The 20,344-nt window shown below is 35.5% G+C and overlaps 1 protein-coding gene and 1 long non-coding RNA gene across 7 annotated transcripts in view; one reads left to right on the forward strand and one right to left on the reverse strand.

The window, feature by feature from the left end:
• LOC141458656 (uncharacterized) overlaps positions 1–20,344 on the forward strand; it is a 567,253-nt gene that overhangs the window by 157,031 nt on the left and 389,878 nt on the right. For all 5 annotated transcript variants that reach the window (XM_074136929.1, XM_074136930.1, XM_074136928.1 and 2 more), the window contains one exon: positions 8,275–8,401. The gene's annotated coding sequence lies outside the window, so the exon portion shown is untranslated. The remainder of the gene's footprint in view (positions 1–8,274; positions 8,402–20,344) is intronic.
• Positions 5,523–8,730, reverse strand: LOC141458663 (uncharacterized). 2 transcript variants are annotated; one of them, XR_012461094.1, is made up of 4 exons: positions 8,364–8,729; positions 6,790–7,168; positions 6,514–6,664; positions 5,523–6,303 (listed from the first exon to the last, which is right to left on the reverse strand). It is a non-coding gene; the product is annotated as an uncharacterized lncRNA (long non-coding RNA). The 2 variants fall into 2 exon arrangements; XR_012461093.1 differs by having other exon boundaries at positions 6,514–7,168; positions 8,364–8,730.

The following is a 20,344-nucleotide window of genomic DNA, read 5'->3' on the forward strand; positions in this document are numbered from 1 at the left end:
TCGCTATGTAGAGTGACCGTTAGACGGAGGTTCTTTTATATAGACAAGTGTATAGGGGTAAAACGGGGAAATCCAAAAACTGTCCGTAAATGGAGGTGGTAGCAAGTGAGAGTGTCCTTTATGGGAGGCTCGACTGTACTTATATAAATAAGTCTTCTGTCAAAAGGACTACGTTGACTGCTGGTAAAGGAATAAGATTGTAAAAGACAGGAGAATGAGTGATGCGTCGAAGAGTAAAAGTAATATTTTGAGATTTTGTCTCGTTCAGTTTGATAGTCCATTTTTCTAAGGAGGTGAGGTGAGACTGAAGGTTTCTGTGATCTATTAACGGATCTTTGTTAGTAGATAAGATGGCAGTATCGTCAGCATAGGTGAGAAGAGTAGTTTGAGGATGAGTAGTTATGTCTGAGGAATAGATTGTGTACAGAATGGGGCCTAGAATGCTGCCATGCGGAACTCCAGAGTCAGCATGGCTGAATTAGTTAATATAAAATTGTATAAATATTTCTGTCCATTAAAAAACAAGCTATATGTTAAATAACATTATAGCAAAAAGGAAAATCTATTCACCATTGATGTAAAACTGTTTAGATTGGAAGGTGCAATTAGAATAATAATTACAATAAGTGAACAGTATAAAGGTGTTCACACCAGATTGGAGTAGCTAAAAATCATCCAAATCTATGGAGACTTACTTAAATGAAATGCCCATAAAAGCAATAACTTTTAACCCAGCTAAATAAATTAAAAGAATAAAGGAATCTTAATATTTCTGAGAGCTAACAATAAATTTTAATAAATTATACTTTTATGGAGTTAAAAATTTATGATTATAATAAAATACTTGAGCTAAAGTTATTGCTCTTGTAGTTCATATCTTGTCAATCTGATTTATTTTATTTCTGCTTTTATATTCTCTATTTTTTTAAAAAGGAAGTTCCTAATTTTCGTACAAATAAATCTTAATCTTTATTTTCTGTATTTGGTCAGCTGTGGAACTGGGTAACTTTCTAATCTGAGATATATTGGAATCTCTAATTTTGTTTTCAAAGTTGTTTACTAACCTGCTCTTCATATTTGTGCTGGCCTGTTTTTAAAATCCAACTTCATTATAATACGAGGGTTGGCTGAAAAGTAATACCACATGCTAGGAAAGGGGGAATGAAAAGAGTTATCAAGTTCGGGCAGAAAGTACGAGGTGTGTTCAAAAAGTAACGGGAATTTTCGTTTTTTGAAAAAAATATTTATTTATTCATCTACATTAATATTGTCGCCTTCAAAGTAGTCCCCTTCGCATACAATACACTTGTGCCAGCGCTTTTTCCAATCCTCGAAACACTTCTGAAACTCGATCTTTGTGATAGCTTTCAGCTCTTTCAGCGATTCGCTTTTAATGTCATCTATGCTTGTAAAACGACGGCCTTTTAATGTTCTCTTTATGTTTGGAAATAGAAAAAAGTCACATGGAGCCATGTCTGGCGAATATGGAGGCTGGGGCATCATTAAAGTTTTGTTTTTGGCCAAAAATTCACGAACAAGCAATGAAGTGTGTGAGCAGGTGCATTATCGTGGTGCAAAATCCATGAATTGTTTTGCCACAAATCCGGGCGTTTTTTCGGATTGCTTCACGCAAACGGCGTTGAACTTGTAGGTAGTACTCCTTATTGATTGTTTGACCTTGTGGCAAGAATTCATGATGCACTATGCCATTAAAATCGAAGAACACAGTGAGCATAACCTTCACATTCGACCGCACTTGTCGAGCCTTTTTCGGTCTTGGCGATCCAGAATGCCTCCACTGGGACGATTGAGCCTTAGTTTCGACATCATATCCGTAAACCCATGTTTCGTCACCTGTTATAACACGTTTCAGTAGATCCGCATCGTTGTCGACTTCATTGAGTGACTCTTGAGCAACTTCCATTCTCCGCTGTTTTTGTTCGAAATTCAACAATTTTGGAACAAATTTTGCTGCCACACGTTTCATACCCAAAACATCCGAAAAAAATTCATGGCATGAGCCAATTGATATGGCAACATCATCAGCGACTTCTCTGATTGTGATTCGGCGATCGTTCATAACCATTTCTTTCACTTTTTTCACGTTTTCATCGGTTGTTGATGTGCTTGGACGTCCAGGTCGTTCGTCATCTTCAACGTTTTCGCGGCCATCTTGGAAACGCTTATACCACTCGTAAATCCTTGTTTTACTCATAGCAGACTCACCATATGCCTTTATTAACATTTCACACACTTTATTTCATTTTTTACGCAAAATTTAATACAAATTCTTTGATCCATTTTTTTTAACAAACAAAAATCGCCAAGCTCGAAAAACACGTCTAACCTTAACGGCTGCCACTTAAGAAGTAAACAATGAATATTACTGAAAATTTTATCGTACTTCAGGGGCATGTGTACCAACATAATAAAAAAAAAATTTTACAATCAGACTCTCCAAACCCGCGAAATTTAAAAATTCCCGTTACTTTTTGAACACACCTCGTATCTTAAAGTGCAATTCTTAAGCTTCACAATTATTTATTACTTTTCAATGTAGTCACCATTAACGCTAATACATTTCTCCCAACGTGAAACAAGTTTTTCCATTCCGTCACTGAAGAATTCTTTTGACTTTACTTGAATCCAGGACCTGACAGCTGCCTTCACCTCATCGTCTGAGGAGTACTAATTACCCTTGAGGTCTCTCTTGAGTAGAGGAAACAAATAAAAATCGCGGGGAGCAAGATCCGGGGAATAAGGAGGGTGTGGAATTGGTTCAAACTTCAGTTTTTCCAGAGCCTCTGCAGTTTCGCTGCGCGAGACGTGAGGATGAGCGTTGTCATGTTGCAAGATTATCGGTGCGAAGCTGCCTCTAACATTAACAAACTCGACTTCGGAGGTGTCTTAGAGTCTGTATGTACCGAGAAGAATTTTATCGTTGCCCCTTGGATCCGGGAAAATCGGTCACATAAACTTGGTGAGCATCCCAAGACACAGAAGAATTTTTTTGTGTTTTGAACTTTTACGGCCGAGGAGAAGACGCATGTCGATATTCAGTGCTCTGCCTTTTCTCTTCTGGGTGTCGTAATGATGGGACCCATGATTCGTTCCCTGTCACAATATTCTAAAAGAAAGTCGATAACAGCATGCTGTTTATCTCGCAGTGACATAGCACCAGTACACGTGTCCATACTTCGGCGTCTAAAAATACACTGGCTGAACGCAGCGAGTTCAAACTGCGCATACGTAATAAGGGGAAATGTGACTTCCAATTGCCACCTCGCGCGCTTTTTGAAGCTCTTCGTTCGCGCTCGGCAAGCATGTGTGCACTACTTTTCAGCCAACTCTCGTACAATAGTTAGGGATATTCATCAAAATAAACAAATGGTTTAATTTGCTTAGAAAAATTGTATTTGTAATTTTTAATATCTCCTGAAAATAACTGATTGATTTTTCTTGCTAACTTGCAACTATTGCATTTGTTCTTCTAAAGCCTAAGGTACTTACCTACCTCCAAAAGAATGGATTCACTTGCAATTCCTCTTAATTAATAAATTAGCAAGGGACCCTTTTCTGTCCAATCTTAAGTGTGATCAATGGACTCGTGGTCCTTCCTCTAAGGTTGAAAACAAAAGACCTCTTCTCTCAGACTGAGATAGACAATACGCTGTTGGCGCCAACCAAGCATCAAGGTCATGACTATGCATCATCATTCATCTTATGTGGAAAAAAAAGAAACCTAAGAAAACCATGCTGACTGATTCATCAGTTTCATTGATTATTTTCCTAGAACAGCCCAGCATTCAGGTCTAGTTCTTGAAATTTGGCTTCCTTGGTGTGTGACTTCATTGGCAAATTAGTGAAACCTCTCATGCTGTGACTTTCAATTCTTCCCTAAACTTGGTCTATGATTGAAATGCACAATTGATTCATCATGATATTTAACTAGGAATACGAGGTGTGGCTATTAAACAACGAGACTATTGCTATAAAACATTTTATTTTAAATTGATACATATTTAGTTATTATCACCTTCAATATACACCCCTCCCCTATCCCTACAACGCTCCATGCGAATTTACCATTGTTCTGAAACAGTGCTGGAAGTCTTTTTCTGTGAGCTCCTGCATGACGCGTGCCGCTTTTTCTTTCACAGCTTCAACGGACTGAAATCGTGTTCCTTTTAATGCAGATTTGACTTTAGAGGATCAGATAAAAGTCAGATGGGGCCCCAGGTCAGGCGAATAAGGTGGATGAGGCCTAAAACTGAGATGTTGTACTTGGCTTGACAGACAATGGAGTGTGAGCCGGGCGCGTTGTCTTGATAGAGAACCCGTGACTTGTTCTTCCACAAATCGGGTCGTTTTTTCCTTACTCTTTCACGGAATTGAGCAAGCACCTCACGGTAGTAATGTTGATTAATTATAATCGATATATTCATCTGTTTTGGACGTGGAAGGGCGACCCGGGCGGTCATCATCTCCGACGTCTTCTCGGCCATCTTGGAAACGCTTGAACCACTCAAAAACTTGCGCTCGTGATAAACATTCATCGCCATGAACTTCTTTTAATAAAAGATAAGTTTCAGTAGCGGTTTTACCCAGTTTTCTCGATAATTCGTTGCTCTATGTGTAGTATCATGTTTTCGGCAAAACGAAACAAACACCTCTTACACAGACGACGGTTCCGGTCAGACAGATTTCTCTACAAACACGTGAGACGCTGCAATTGAAAGAGAATACTTTAAGCACTTTACAGTAAGGCTGAACTTACGCAAACTTTTCCGTACATTTTAATAATCTGACCTAGATTTCATTAAAAGATCTTTCACCTTAAAGGAGACGAATTGAATTAAAGATGGACTCGCTGCGAGTAAAAATCTCCCAATGGTGTTGAAAACAACTCCAAAATATTCGAAACTAATGCAGATCTCTTAATCTTATCCCCTAATAATAAAAAATACTGGTAACTGTTTAAACCAGTGGTTTCCAACCTTTTATTCGCCCCGCGCCTCTAAAGAAATTTCACTCGAACCTCACACCCCCTGAAATTTATATTTTTCTCAAGGATAAATATAACCATAAAAAATCAAACACATGGAGTATATAACAAAGAAAGTTACAAAAAATTATTATTACCATGAAATATGTGCAAAAGAAAGAAAAATATGAAAAATATTTGAATAATAATAATATCCTATGATTTACCTGAACTTTTCTCACACTCCCAGGGGGTACGAGCACCCCAGGTTGGGAACCCCCTGGTTTAAGCGAACGACCTAAAAAGTGTCTGAAGTAATCCATTCAGTACCACATTTATCCTCAATCTTGCAAACCGCTGTAATACTGCATAATAAAAGTAAAAGTAAAGTAATCGCCTATTTTTTTAGGCGGGCTTAACGTCCAACTACCATCTACGTCGAGGACGGAGGCGACTAGCAAACGTACTATTTACTATTTCTCATTTAACCATTAAATAAAATCCAAGGCCAAGACCGGGAATCGAACCCAGTACCACAATGCATAATAATGTTAAGACCTCCAAAAAAAAAATTTTTGTTCTTTTTATAATGCTCGTTAACATTCTGAGGTCACTAGCGCCCGGATCTTTTTTCAGTTCTCCCTTACAGTGAGGCTCTTTAGGAAGTGAATATCTGGATTAGAACCCAAAATCTTCGAGTGGGAATCTAGCCTATAATCCACAAAGCTAATAGCTTCCCTAATAAAGATTTTGTAGTTGTAGTTTCAAAAAGAGATATTCCTTCAAAACTACTACTAACATATTTCTTCTTCATTTTATTTCTCTTTGCGGATTATAGAGATTCATATAACAGGTAACTGTTAAAAAAAAAAAAAAAAAATCAATTTATACAGTTAACAAATTCAAAGATATCATTTCTCTTTCAGAAAAATATAAAATAATAAAATAAATGTCCCCTCTTAGAATGTTGAAGAGGGGAATTTAAATTAGGTAACATCTGCTAGGAAATCTTTTCATTGCAATAAACTGTCTAACCAATTAAATTAACATAAATCTTTAAACGCCAGATGGTCTTATTAACAAAGAAGGTAACAAAATAATCTTAAAACTTCAAAAAACGTTTTACTTTGTTTCAAAAATTTGTCTTTAATGCTAATTTCTTTTTAAATTGAAATAATTATTTAGCAACTTTAGGTGTAACATTCATTTGCTCACTCTTTTGACCGGATACATTTTGGTTCCACGATGACAGCTTTGACATCCAGAGTAGGTTTTTCATTTCTTCAATTCTGCTCGCTTCACTGAAGAATATACTTTCACTGAAACGCATTATAGAACATATTAAGTTAAATTCACTACACAAAACTGAACAAAATCTACAACAAATCTCAACTTTCTCTATAAAGTTCATCAAGATAATGTTAGCCATAATCTAGAGAATTAAGAGTACAAGCCATCACATGTAGAAGAAAGTCATCTTAGCACAATTTTTACCCCCAATTTTATTTTAGTATATAATTTTAAATCACCTTTTTGAGGAACCTTAACATGTTATATTTGCTATCATTAGATCTTTCTCTTTGTTTATGTACTTATATGATCATTATATCACTGGATTTAAGCAGTTTTTCCTTCTTCTTTAAATACAGTAACTTGAGTCTGCCGATGAAATGTTAATAACTGAAATGTACATCTCAACAGCTTTAGTACCTCGTTCTCATTCTATATTCTCAATTAAAAAATTCTTACTCCATTAGAAAGCGCTATTTCTGTGGCGAATAAAAAATAAAAATAAAAAAAATTACCTAGAATGTGAAAGTTCCAGGCATTCATTATGTGTAACTAGACCTAGATAATTTAGTTTACAGTCGCGTTGAATTACTAACAGAAGATAATTACTTATATTTGGTGTTAAGAAGTAAATAAGTGAGGACAAAACTTTGAATGAAACTTTTAAAATTTATATTAATTACAACTCTAATCAAAATTTCATTTAACTACTAATTTTTCATGAAAAATTGTTCTTTTAATTACGCTCCTCGTGATTTTTATTATTAATTATTGATTTTACCAAATTGTATCTACTTACAATAATTAATATGGTCACAACATATTTAAACAAAACCACTTCACTTGAAACCTTCCCATTGGCAGTGACGTCATTGCAAAAGTAAAGCCACCATGCTGAAACAATTGAAGTGAAATTTAAGCACAGAAATGAATTTATTTGAAAAAAAAAAATTTAATTAAATAAAAAAATACATAATTAGTTATAAAAATAAATAATAAATTAATAAAAATATGAATAAGCTAAAACATGATCGGAATCTTTTAATCTAATTAAGTCAGGTAATCATGGGCCAGTCTGTGTATACAGCGAGATGAACGTCATCATGTTAGTGTAAGTAAAGTTAATTTAAATAAAATTAAAATACATTTAGAAAGGATTGCATTAATATATGCCATCGTTTATTGAGCAAGTCATAAACGTTGAAATTATATAAAATTTGTTAGATCTTATAAAGGATTTAAATTGTAAAAAGACAAAGAAATTTGTACATGGAGAACTTCGGTTCAAATATGGCGAACAAAGTATTTAGAGGAATATTAAGTTTCAAGATTTAAAATTTATGAAATCATTGTACAAAATCGTTGTTACTTCTATAAAAGAATTATTAGTTTATTGAAAGTTTGGTAGCCTGGCACAACCTCTAAAGAGGATTTGATGAGATTAGAAGTTTCAGAAAATTCAAATATGGTGTTAATACCTTGGTGCAGCTGATGACTTTTACTACTCAATTAGGGTTTTCATTAAACAAAATTATAGGAACAAAAGATTTCATGTTTAATCAAAATAATCTTTGAAAACAATTTAGTGAAGTCTGAACTAATAAATTATTAAAATATTAAAAGAGTTCCTAATGTTAGAATTTGTATTACTTGTTCAACAAATCTTTTTTGATTGACTTTGAATTTCATTTTTGTTCCTAGCATAGAGTTTATTGCTATAAAAGAATAAATAGAGGTTGTTCCAAATTTAGTGTCGAACACTTTTTACTTAATTTGAAAATTCTTGTTTAATACAAACTATTTCAGCTTTCAAATTTCTGTAAGTAATACATCATTACTAGCTTGTTACAACCTTTAGTATTTGGTGCATCAGTCTTCTATCCAATTTTCTTAGCATCACAATGAATTCACTTATACTGATCTATGTTTTTTTTTGTAATCATTGCTATACCAAAGTATAGTGAGGCTCCTATTAATAAAATCACTTTTGTTCCAAACAGGTGTGCAACAGTTCGGATAGTGAGTTTTGTGCAGTGATGTGATGCAGTGAAAATAAAAATAATAAAAAACTTTTCAAGCTTTTACTTACTGGGGATGCAGTCTCTAATTTTGCAGAACAATAACAAGGTAGGAGAAGATTTTTTTATAAATACATTTTTAATTAAAAGTTGTGAAATTGTTTTTTTATTAAACACTACACTAGCAAGCATACCCAAACACTTCACAGACATTTTGTTAAAAGACCCATCTTTAATTTATAATATACTCCTTTTCTTTTTCAATGCTGTGTAGATACAGTTTTGCAGAACTCTGACTTATTATTATGAACACAAATTACGAGTAAAAGTAAAACCAAAACTAAGCAACACTTCACTTCTTCAGCTCACTTATTAACATAACCTAAACCACACACACACACACACACACTACAGAAACAGATTACTGTTTTGAAGTGAATATATTAGTAATGGAGGAAGGAATTGCTCCCCACTGCAGGTTTGAATTCAGAGAAAATTTAATTAGGATATACTAAATTAAAGTTATGGCACAGCATTTTACTATTTACAGTAAGCCCCTCTCTCTAGTGACTTATTTCATGACTTCTCTAAATATTTTATATAAAACATTTGTTCTTAAGCACTTGTTTTTCTTACTGCATATTATTTTTTTTTTTTTTTTTTTTAATGATTTAAGGCGCGTCAACATCTAAGGTTATTGGCGCCCGGAGCTTTTTTCAGTGCACTGGCGGCCTCCGGACAGTGTTCTCTCGTTACAGACAACACTGTCCATCACCGGACAGTGAGCTGTAAGAAGCTCCTAGGAAGAGAAAATCTAAGGGTCAGCAGCTGGATTCGAACCCGGGACCTCCGCGTGGGAGTCCAGTATGCTAACCTCATAGCTAATCCCTTCCCTGCATATTATTATTATTATTATTTTTAAAATCTGTTATTGAAATTTGCGACTGCAACGGTTGTTGCGACAAGCAAATGTGATGTAATATAGTGTCTTGATTGAAGATTGGAGAAGGCACCCAGTGGCGATACTCCATTAACGTGAACAGATCGCTATACTGTTATGAGGAGAGTAGGTTGCGTGGCCATTTTCTCTTTAATCTCTTTGGAGAATTGCCTGGTAAATTTAAGGATTAGGATGAGCTGCTGTAAAGGAATGAAATTTTAAGAAACGAGTTTTAGTAAGGTCGTTAATGAAAAAGGGATTTTGAGGTCATTATGGATAGTGAGGTTAGATACATAGAACGGAGCGTTAAGAAGTTTCCAAGTATTTTTGATGGTAATGCCTGGAGGCGTAGTAAGTTGGAACGCTTAGTCGATCTCCATACTTCAATGCCGTATGACCCCCAAATAGGTCGCAATAACAGCAGGTTTAAGAGTCTTTTGTTATGTAGGTTAAGTTTCGAACGTTTGTCATTTTATTCTTCCATGGCTGTTCAGCATATGTTATGCGAGTTTTACAAGAGACAGCTTCAGCCTTCTTTCTATCTTAGGGATAAATTCCTCGTAGGGAATAAGCCATTGTTGCTACCATTCTATTTGCATCTTATCTTCAGTCTACTTTTAATGTAAACGGAAGTGTTAGGAATAAAATGGGTCCTCACCATTGTAGTGATGCTGTTTCAGCCGAAGTGTAAGAGACCTATCTTTTACTTTCTGTCCTAATTGAGCATTTGACTTACGAAAATACAAATTAATTTATGAAGGTTATTGTGTATATTTTTAATTTTTTAATTACTAGGTAGAAAAAGGTTTACAATTCCCTGTCCTTTGAAGTCTCCATGGGTTACTCTTCTTCCTTGTGCGGTCCGAATGCTTTCTTTTGAGCGATCTTCCATGTACCAAGATCAAGCTGGAGTAGGACCCAGTTCATTCTCGTAGCATTCCAGACATCTTATTCCATTTTAAAATGTCGTTCCTGTGCGTGCTAATCTTTACTGCTTCCTGGGCGATAATCGCTTTATCCATATTCCTGGCGACATATGCCTTGAGATGATCGAGTTCTGTCTGAGAATCTTCTTCCAAAATATTAGCTGTGAAATGATACATCCCTTTGGCTGGAAACATAGTGGAGCGGCGAGCAAAGCGGCGATGATAGCTGCTTCAGATCAAAGAGAGCGACGAGCAGCGAGCAAAGAGTCGCATGCACATAGTGACGAGTTTAGTCGCGTTCTCCTTTTGATAAAACAAGATGGAGGAACTATTTTTATATGAAAATTCTTCGTTGAAACTTTGGTATTTGCAGCAGCTTAGTAGTAGGAGCTGCAGTGTACATGACATAAATAAGTCTAGAAATGAACTTGGTGAATTTCATCACTTGTACCAACAACTTCGGGAGCATCCTGGCAAGTTTCATGCGTATTTTCGAGTGTCTATATCAACATTTGATTACATACTAGCCCAGTGTAACCCCATTAATCAAAATCAAATTTTATTGTTTTTGAATAATACAACTCACAACAAAAGTTAGGCACAATATAGAAAAATTAACTAAATACAAATTAATGTTGTTCATCTGAAAAACTGGAGTAGTACGACGCTACAGAAGAAGGATTGGAGAATTCGTTCTGATCAGAAGTAGTAGGACGTGAAAATGTAATTTAATTTTGCCTAGTATTTAGATGAAAGTTAGCATTAAGGGATTGAGAACCAATTAAATGTAGCAAAAATTACCTGAATTCTCCATTAACTACTAATTGTTAATTAATTTAAACTATTCATTATTAAAAACTATTGTAGCTTCACAAATACTATGGCCCCACAGAGGTTTCTTTAAACAAACTAAACCAATAAATGTATCAATATCCATAACCTTTGAAAAATAACCTTTACAAATTGAGCGCGATGAAAGCGAAGAAATCAAACATGTCATAACGCTTCGCTCTACTCTCTAGAGATAGCGTTGCTCTATCTTCGCTTTGCTCGCCACTATGCGCGGTCCCATATGTTTACTTTTGTTTGATTTCGCCGCTTTGCTCTTCGCTATCATCGCCGCTTTGCTCGCCGCTCCACTATGTTTCCAGCCTTAGTTTATTCAAGAGTTACTCGGGAATTAGTATATTTTTACTAGAAGTGTAAGTCCAGTGCTTCTGAAGCCACTATTTCCATACTTTCCTCCATTTTGTTTAGGTGAACCTCAAGAACACTTTTGAATTGTAATTTTAGTTTTGCAGCAAGGGGATTATAATCCTCGATGTGACCCCCAAGCTAGTTTGAAAATCCTTGGTTCATGTAATGTAAACAAGTTTCTCGTTGCTCTTTCTTACTTTTTTTTTCCAAAAATGTGTTAGTTGAATACAAAGTGCAATTTCATGTGTGCATCACATTGCATTTTATCAAACTCCTTCAACTCGGATAGTTGGCTGAATGGTAACTAGCTTCCTTCCAATTGTCTGTAACGAGATTTAAATTTTAAACCAACTCCAACCAGATGGGGGGGGTTCTCCCATTAGCTCCTGAGGGAGTTTACCCTCTATCGTAACTAGTGACTTGGAATAGTGCTAGGTATTGTGCGTATATGAGGGCGTGTGAACTGGGGAGCTACCCGGGGAAGCGACGAGTGAAAGCATGAATTATGCAACAGAATTCAAAATTGGGGAGGTTTATTTTCTAGCAAAGTGCCCTACTGGATGTCCACTATAAATAAATATATTGTTGTAAATAAAAAGTTTCGACTTCTTTTTGGCTTTATTTTCAATGCACTTCACTGCTAACTTTATCTACTGCTCCCAACATTAAGAAATAGGATAGTTTCCGTTTTATTGCTTCATAAAGTCGAACAAAGTCAATAAATTAGTGCTGAACACTTAGTCAACTTTTATAACTCAGCGTGAATGTGTATGTTACGGCAGTCTGTAAAAGAGAAAGTTGGAAATTAAAGAATTTAGAGGTAGAGTTAAGTTAGAGCTAGAGAGACTAACTACGTTAGAGTTCATACTCATGTATTGTAATGTAATGTTTGGCGGATAGTTCCTTTCAATATTTAAATAATTATTTTTCTATCATTTATTACTTGAATTACTGAATTCTTCTCCAATAGGGCCTCCTTTTGGGCTGTGCTTCACTTTATTGGAGAGAGATGAAGTAATTATTACAGCATATTTAATTAAGAATCAATTCACTCTCACCTCACCTCCTTAGAAAAATGGGCTATCAAACTGAACGAACCAAAACCTCAAAACATTACCTTCACTCTTCGACGCATCACTCTTCCTCCTGTCTTTTACAATCTTGTTCCTTTACCAGTAGTCAACGTAGTCCGCTACCTTCGGCTATACCTCGCCAAAAGACTTACATGGAATCCTTATACTCGACTTAAGGAGGACAGAACTCAACAGACGCTTCCGACAACTGAAAAGACTACTCGACAACAGATCAAAACTCACTCTAGACAACAAAATACTCATATATGTAAGTATATTAAAGCCAGTCAGGGCTTATGACATCGAACTGTGTGGTTCAACTAAACGCTCAAATCTGCAAGGGATCCAGTACCTTCAGTGTAAAATTCTCCGCTCTGTAGTTAAAACTCCTTTCTACGCCACCAATCAAACCATTTACACAGACTTGAACATTCCTTTCGTCACACAAGTCGCTGAAACACGATACAGGAAATTCCATCTTAACATTCAATCTCATCACAATCCACTTGTACAACATCTATCTTCCAGAACACTTCTAGACGTCTTAAAAGACAGAGGCCTCGCGATTTCCTCTCTGATGAAGAGAGTCAGTAGAATGTAGAATGTTATTGGAGTGTTACCGCTGGGTAACTTCTCCACTCTGAGAGTTATATGTTGTTTACTGTTATTATTGTTGCTTATAACGCATTACGTTGATTGTAACTAAATAAATGATTAAAAAAAGAAAAAATAAATAACTTAGCATATAATTAAAAATAATAATTAATATATTATACTGTTATTTTGCCCATGAATAAATTAAAACATTTCCATTGGAGGATTTATCTCATATAATAACACTCAGATAGATTTGAATCTGAAGGTTGGTTCTTGATCAGTCTGAAGAATAAAACCTTTCTCTCAGATCTAAAGCTCAGTTAGAAGCATTACTACTTCATGGTGCTAAACTGTGATGGCTAACTTTTACTATTTTATGGTAGCGTAATCACCTCTACAATCTTTTTAAACTTCTGAGCTCATTATTAAGATAAGATTCTAGTAGGGCGGCCCCATGGCCTAAGCCACTACGACCCTTGTGGACCTATTGTGGCTCCCTCTACTCTAGAGCTCGCCCTCCAAACTGGTACTTTTAAACAGTCTCTTAATTCTGGATAGTGACTCCTGGGTAAAGCTTCTCAGGCCTTGGTTTTTCCTCCCAGAGAAGTAACATCCTTAGCCCCACAAACTGACGCAACACGTGCAGTGCCGTTTCCTCCTCTTCCTGACAGAACCTACAGAGGCCAGGTCCCATGCGATGCATGTGTTTCCTGAGCCTGCAGTGGCCCAGTTAATAGGCCTACAATTATCCTTATAGCTTCACGGCCTTGACGGATTAATTCTGCAGTCAGCCGTGGCGAATAGCCCGCATTGAAATCCTTCGTCTGTCTCTGCCCAGTGGTGGTAAGCCACCACTCTTGGGACCTAGTCTGCACCCACAGTTTAATGGACGCAGTCTTAGACACTTGGAGACCCCAAAATAGGGCTACTTATGAGAAAGTTGCCCTTATATATTCTCCAGAACAGTAGAACCAAACGAGGAACAAAATATTTGATAACTACCTAATATTTTCTTATAATTCAGAAAAGAAAAATAATCCCTTCAAATAAATTATTACTTTTAAAGTACACATTACAGTAGACATTTATCGTGCTAACTAGCCCGAACACTTAGATTTAGATTATACGATGTATTTAAAGAATTGTAACAGAAGTACGAAGATACGGCGTTGAATGAATTGTCGAGATGTCGCGCGAAGTTGTTTAGAATAAATTGAGAACGAATTCTACCTGAGCTGATGCTGTAAAAGTGTCCACTCTATGTTTTTTAAAATTTCTGGTGTAAAATTCATTCAAAAGATAGGACAGTATCACCTCAACATGATTATGTACTTGTTGTTCATTATTTTTGGAGACTGTTTCATAGTTTCAATAGGATGAACAATTAATGCCAGTTTCAGTCATTATAAACTTTATTATGCCGAGCTTTCGACCTAGGGACTAGGTCATCTTCAGGGCTAATTTACAAAGTAATATTTTTACATTACAGGGTTGGTGTGTCTTCTGTCTTATCTGTTCATGGACTGGCAATTATTTTTTCATCCTATTGGTAATTATGTACTAATTCTCAATTTTAAAAATTAATTAAAATTCATTTTTGCAAAGTGTGGTTGATGTTTTACAATTTGAAAAAAAAACTAGGTAAAAGTGAAATTCTAGTTTTAATTCGTCCTAATTACCAGTTTCTTTTTAAATATATAAGTATGCTATTTATATACGAGGGTCGTTTGAAAAGTCCGTGCAAAAATAAAAACTACTTAATTTTTTGGGGTAAACCTTTTTTATTTTTCAACATAGTCTCCTTTTAGCCTTATACACTTCGTCCAACGCTGCTCTAGTTTGTTGATCCCTTCCGAATAATAGGATTTGTCCAAGTCTGAAAAATAGCCATTTGTTTCTGCAATCACCTCCTCGTTTGAATAAAATCTTTTTCCCGCCAGCCATTTCTTCATATTGGGGAACAAATAGTAGTCCGAGGGAGCCAAGTCTGGAGAATAGGGGGGGATGTGAAACGAGTTGGAACCCTATTTCCATTAATTTTGCGACCACAACTGCTGAGGTGTGAGCTGGTGCGTTGTCGTGATGGAAAAGGATTTTTTTGTGGGCCAATCGTGGGCGTTTTTCTTGCAGCTCGGTTTTCAAACGGTCCAAAAACGATGAATAATATGCACCTGTAATAGTTTTACCCTTTTCCAGATAGTCGATGAGGATTATTCCTTGCGAATCCCAAAAGACAGTCGCCATAATCTTTCCGGCCGAAGGAACGGTCTTCGCCTTTTTTGGCGCAGATTCCCCCTTGGTAACCCATTGTTTAGATTGTTCTTTGGTCTCAGGAGTGTAGTGATGTATCCATGTTTCATCCACAGTGACGAAACGACGCTTAAAGTCCTGCGGATTCTTCTGGAACAGCTGCAAACCGTCCTTGCAACACTTCACACGATTTCGTTTTTGGTCAAGCGTGAGCAATCGCGGCACCCATCTTGCGGATAGCTTTGTCATGTTCAAATGTTGATGCAAAATATTATGTACCCGTTCATTCGAGATGCCCACAGCACTAGCAATCTCACGCACCTTCACTCTTCTGTCATCCATCACCATATCATGGATTTTATCAATGATTTCTGGAATAGTAACCTCAACAGGGCGTCCAGAACGTTCAGCGTCACTTGTGCCCATATGGCCACTCCGAAAATTTTGAAACCACTTATAAACTGTTCTAATCGAAGGTGCAGAGTCACCATAATGTTTATCAAGCTTCTCTTTAGTCTCCTGAGGAGTTTTGCCTGTCATAAAGTAGTGTTTATTAACACACGAAATTCTTTTTCGTCCATTTTTTGAAAATCACTCGACTTCCTCGATTCAAACGAATGCCAAACACAAAGAAATAGACCGATCTGGCTGAAACTTGGTGTGTGTTCTTCCAAGAGATGCTACTAACTAAACATAACCTCGATACGCGCCAGTGGTGCTATCTCTCCGACTTTGCACGGACTTTTCAAACGACCCTTGTAATGCTGTCTAGTTTTAAATGCATATAAATAAAATACAGTGTAATGGATTAGATAGAGTTTATTTATTTATTATTTGTATTGAGGTCATTTATGCGCTCAGCATTATAATTGCATTTTTTATTTTATTTTTTTGTTCGTCCAACCGTTTGCGTGCATACTTTTAGATTTATTAATTCAGAGCACAATCGATTGTTAATTATGGGCTTTTTTCTCATTTCTTCTATTTTAGTTTTAAGAGTAACCCAGAGTCCAATACTGGTAACCCCCGTGTTATAACTCTAGTAGAAGTTACGTATTAGTTATCGATTTTTCCTTTAAATGGCTCAGACATTACTGGAATTCCTTATAATATCAAGAATCAATATTTACCAAACAAGAATTTTGAGAATGAAAGCATAATTTTTAGCGAATATTATGTCAATAAATAGAATATTAAGTCATAAAAAATTAGTATCACTTTCTCTCATTGCCGTCACAGACTTTTAGTGAAACGAAGTTACGAGTTGCTGTTATCTTTGTTCCTGTCAGACTTGTATATCATCTCACTGTCTCTGTTCTCATTACTGAACTAGTATTTTAATGGAGAGTGTACGTGCGTGCGTTCATCGCATCAATTTCCGGTTGGTAGAATTCTCAGCATCATTCTTACCCCAAGATATATATTCATGAATAACGGCGCCTCCTCTACGCTTAACTTTTTCTTTATCCTGTTTTTTTTTTTATTTATTTTGTTATCCTTCATCTTTGTACTATATCTTAAATCTGAATATTCCTTTCTTTATAGTGTGCGAGTCATACGATTATTATTTAGGTTTTTTTTTGTTGGTTACAATTGTTTGTTGTAAACAAAGACAAAAATTAACATAATTGTCTTTTGTTTTTGGCCTTTTTTCTTCACTAAAAGTGAAGTCAGCTGACAGTAATAATTATTTATTATTAGCTTCCACTTACAAAGCCACGCTCTTCACAACTAGACCAACACCCGCCCCAGTATTTGCTGTAATTTAGTTGTCCAAGACACTCTACATTAGGCATATGCAACCTTTACAAGGCTATGAGCCGGTTTTGGAAAGTAGAAAGATTACGCGGGCCGGAGTACTTCAGGATATATACTTATAGGTCTAGCAAAAAAAGTTTTAAATCGACCAATCAATGTATGTACTTACTAATCGCACTACTATTGGAGAGTAGTTTCCTGTGGGCGTGGCAAGGGGTGGAGCACTAATCGCACTACTATTGGAGAGTAGTTTCCTGTGGGCGTGGCAAGGGGTGGAGCACTAATCGCACTACTATTGGAGAGTAGTTTCCTGTGGGTGGAGCTTTTAATTAATATAAATAAATAAAAACGATAAGAACCAACTTTTTTTTGTAACTTGTTTGTATAATTTGGATTTTTCTATTAAATACCTATTTCTCCATTAAAATTATATTTACCGGACATTATCTCAGGGGTTAGAGGGGGGCCCATATTCAATGATGTATCAAAAAGTCGTCGCGGGCCGAATATGGCCCTCGGGCCCGGAGGTTGCACATGCCTGCTATATATCACTTTCTGTTGGTGTGCCCATCATTTAGATCTGCCAGAAACAAATATTTATCTGTATTTATTAAAATTTAGCTCGATAACGTGGGAAATTTACATAATTTATTAGTTATCGATAGTTTTTTTCTAAATTTAATAACCTGTAGTATTATAGGATAAAAAAATAACTGCCAGTTTCAGTCATGATATATTTTTATTATGCCGAGCTTTCAATTTAGGGGGCTAGGTAATCTTCAGGGCTAATTTACAATGTAATATTTTACATCATTAAAGGGTCCATGTACAGACAAGACAGAAGACACACCAACCCTTATTGAATTATGAATCAGTCACCAAAAATAATGAATAGTACTGTATATGTGGTGTCTGCACTAAAAATTAGGGAATTTATTGTAAATATTGATAAGTAAAGAGCAGTCTCGTTATTTTTGTTCCTAAATTTTGGTTGTTTCAATTGTCTTTTATATTGTCATTAGATCAGTTATCTTTTTATATAAGAAGCAGTATTAAATGTATACTTTGAGTTTTTAGTTTAATTTAATGATGTGTAATTACGAGATTGTAGATTGTATTTAATTTCTGTAACCAATACTCCAATTGCATAGGGCAATAACCTGAAAACAAATAAATCTATAGTATACTGAATCAATTGATCAGTTTTTTGGGAAAATTTAAAAAAAAACTGATCAGTTGATTCAGTTACGTCGCATTTCCTGTTGCTGTCAGGTTCGATAGTGGCGCCTAAATCGAATAACTAATCTGAACTTCCTACGATATCTCGTTTTTAAGTTTTGTTCTCTACAAATGCCAAAGACCACATGCTGACTAAATCGTGTAATACATTTCATTTTTTTGTTTTACTCCGTTATTTTCAAAATGGGAAATTTTCGGTGATAACTATGAATCAAAATTATAACCCAGATACAATACTCTCTGTATGGTTTAAGAACTAAAAATTAACTTAAAAAATTTGCTGATTTTGTTAGAGTGTACAATATATTTATATTTAAAAGAACCTTGCAGTAAAGTATTATAGTTGAAGTAGTTCGTAGAGTAAGGAGTGCAACGAAGAGGAGTGGAGTGGAGAGAGAGAGAGGTTCGGAGCCCGTTAGGTCCGTGACCCTAGGACGTCCAACAAAAGGGGGCGTAATTTCCAAGGTCAGATCTCTACTCAGTCAGAAATACCGCCCAACTAAGGGCAACAGGTATGTAAAGTACTTGCGACTCCATAGATTGGTAACATATTAAGGAAACACCTACGTAGCCTTATTAAGAATAAATAAATAATCTGCTGTGAACCACTCACACGACTCGCTGTTAATAAATTCTCAAGGTCCATTAGCATTTCCTTCAATAGCAGAATTTTTATCTTCAGGTCGAAGGAAATTTTTGTATCGTGATGCGGGCCGGATGAGATTAAACGATTAAAAAGAATCGAACCTAATAATATATGGTATTTCTCTACAGGGTGTTCAGCATAAGACTACCGTTACTTCGGGAGACAATTCTGGGCATCATTTGCAACAAAAAATTCCACATAGCTCGATTCGGCTCCGTTTTATAGATATTTTTAATTTTAAGTTTCTTACTATTCTTGCTATTCCTTATGTTTGGGCCACAAAGTAAAATACTTAATATTATGATTTTGGAATACAATCTAGCTTATTTAAAAGGAAATTTAACCTCCTTTCTAATGAGCTTATTAAATTAGCTGTAGCTTTAATAGTTTGAGAAATATAGACAAATGTTTGCTAAAAAGTAGTAACACCTTGAAAAAACATAAAATTAAAAATATCTATAAAACGGAGCCGAATCGAGCCATAGTTTATATGGAATTTTTTGTTGCAAATGATGCCCAGAATCGCCTCCCGAAGTTACCGTAGTCTTATGCTGAGCACCCTGTATAATAAATAGTTTTTTTATGACCAGTTCTGTTATTTGCGATTATAGATTCTTTTCTCGTAAGTAATCCATTCAGTAGAGTTTACTTCATTTTGAGATATTTTGGTCGCTAAGTTACAGTTAAGTCCTCTGGTCGGATCAAATCTTTAAAGTTTCATCTGCTATTTTTTTGGAGCTCAATACAGAGCTTTTCCTCGGCTTAATTTTGGACAACAAAAACTTTCCTTCTCTAGTCAAACTGAATACTGGTGAACTAGACTACAAAAGACTAAGTTTTCCCATTTAATCTCACGAGACTTGAAAGATGACTGTACAGAAGAACAAGTTCCTCCAACTATACAAATTGGTCATCAGGCCGATGTTACTCTATGACTGGAGCTCTGACCTGCAGCTGTAACATAAAGAAACTCCCAGGAAAACATAGAATAAAGTTTTCCTCAGATTTGTGATAGAACGTTTCCCAACCTTTTTTTTGGGCTCGCGTACCACTTGGTAGTACATCAGGCTGAATTGTACCACTTCGTAAAAATGATTGTAATTATTTCGTGAAATTTGTTATTCTGTGTGTTATTTTATTAATATAATCTTTATTTGTACAGTGATACAATGTTCTGTTACAAAGGAGTTCAAGTTCTCTTTATAAACTTTGTAAAGTGTACGATCTTAGATTTAAAACATTTTTTAAAAATAATGCAAATTGCGTACATATTTTTCTCTTCAAAATTATTAATTAATTTACAAAGTTCTTCTTGAGGATTATTATATTTGAGGCCCAAATCTTCTAAATTAATTTCTTTTAAGCATTCAACTACCTGTAAGTACCAATTAAATATAATGTTGCTTGGATAGAGCTTACTCATTAC

The sequence above is a fragment of the Rhodnius prolixus genome, unplaced genomic scaffold, assembly GCF_049639745.1.
Source record: "Rhodnius prolixus isolate KJV_2025 unplaced genomic scaffold, Rpr scaffold_5, whole genome shotgun sequence".
Classification (NCBI taxonomy): domain Eukaryota; kingdom Metazoa; phylum Arthropoda; class Insecta; order Hemiptera; family Reduviidae; genus Rhodnius; species Rhodnius prolixus.